Consider the following 1,916-nt stretch of genomic DNA (forward strand, 5'->3'; position numbering starts at 1 on the left):
ACATTTCAAGTAATCTTCCCCCAATCGGGGTGCGAGCCAACTTTGATTAGATGTACGAGGCCATGAAGGTAAGTCAGGCCCCCACCACCTTCCGCATGCAGCCATCACTTGGAAAGGTGGCAGCGAGCATGCATGAGTTAATGCATGCGAGTGGGGAGGAGTTAAGGCAAGGGGGAGTGGGAAGAGGGTCATTTCGACAATGGAGGAGCCGAGCGAGAGAAAGAAGGGTCCTGCAATGGTGGAGCGTTGTCTGGGTGCTAGAAATTATGGGGGTTCCTCGCTGCTGGGGGATGACGTCTGCTTCAAAGGGGAGCACTCTTTGGTATGTTTTCCTTCTGATCCCTGTAAATCAAATTACAATGGAGACAAATAGTCTGGCCCCTGTCAAGCTTCCTGTGTTGGGTTGGGGGGGTAACGAGTTAGAGGAACGTCATAGACATGGCTTTGCATGGTACTTGGGAGGAACAGTTGTAATTGTAATGTTTGTTCCAGTGTTTGTGAAGTTTGGAATTTGTCTGTCGAGGATGGGGGTCTATTGGGTAGAAGAAGAGGAAGGGAGGGCGAATGAAAGGGGTACCCCAATGGGTTTGGCTGAGTGGATTAAGGGAGAGAACTGTAGAATGAAACTGAGCCTCTGGAGTCAGATCCCTCGGGTCGGGCTTTTGGGTGCGAGGGAAATCCAATTCAGAGACAGGGAGAGGCTGTGTGTCCTTGGGGGGGAATTCCAACTGACCCTGCCCAACCCAGAGCCAAATTCTTGTGCCAAAGCCCATGGTAAAGAGGTGCTTTACAGTGAGTTCAAAGGGAGTGGGGCTCAGACCCAAGGGATACCTGTAACCCTGTCCAACCATAAAAAAAATCTTGGCCAATTCATTTGAATTTTGTTGAAAACTAGAATTTTATGATGGAAGATATGAGGTATGCGAGAAAATACCCTTACTTCCCGGTCCAGCTCTGCATGAAGCAGGGAAAGGCTGGTCATCATGAGTTCACAAGCATCTCATGGTGGCTTTCAATCAATGAGAGACAGTAGAAGGAGGCTCTTAATTGGTTGGCATCCTGTGACTGTGTAGCAGGTGTGCGAGACGGACGAGACCACTCGTTACATCGAGTTCCTGTCCCGCAGCGCAAGATAAGAGTAGAGTTGAAAGACCATAGAGGGGAGGAGAAGTTGAAGGTCTGAGAAAGCATGGCATGCGCGAAGGGGCCATGAAACAGTGTAGTTGGGAACAGAGGCCATGGGAGATAGAGGAAGAGCACTCAAGCTCAGGGCAGCAGGCCCAGCTCATCCACCGGGACCACAGGGAGGCACCATGGGCATAAGGTGGTAACGAGAATCATTGAGGAGGTCACTGAGGCATACCATGCCAGCAACTCGAACCTGGTAAAAAATTTAATTGCAGATTGGGAGGAGGAAATTCGCCAGGCTGGGGAAGAATTCGAGATGGACCTAGATGAGTGGCATGAGGTTGCATCGAGCCCCGCATATACGAGGGGGAGAGTAACCCAATATCAATAGAAAATTTATTTGTTTTGGATGATGAAAGGTCCATTCAGAGCAATGTGAAGGCCTCCAGGGAAACTCGGAGAAGTCGTAGCTCATGAGGGTATTAAAAAAAATTTGTTTCAACTATAGCAACAGAGCAGAAGACTGAGCCAGATTAAACAACAGATCTCATGCATCCCTCACTCAGAGCTTCCTGGTTCCAATGTGAAAGATCCTACCCCAGTTGACTCGGATAATGATGATCAGTGACAACATATTCAAATTCTCTTTTTTGAATTCTTTTATATAGATATAAACTTGTTTACAGTTATGTTTACAATTATCTACCACATATGAAGTACAGAGACTCTTAGGTGTATATGGCATGGCTGGAAAAACTTATAATTCTGTGTTTATGGATGACTTATTT

The sequence above is a fragment of the Pinus tabuliformis genome, chromosome 8 (assembly GCF_031772625.1).
Source record: "Pinus tabuliformis cultivar Carrire ecotype Pingquan chromosome 8, CPIR1, whole genome shotgun sequence".
NCBI lineage: Eukaryota > Viridiplantae > Streptophyta > Pinopsida > Pinales > Pinaceae > Pinus > Pinus tabuliformis.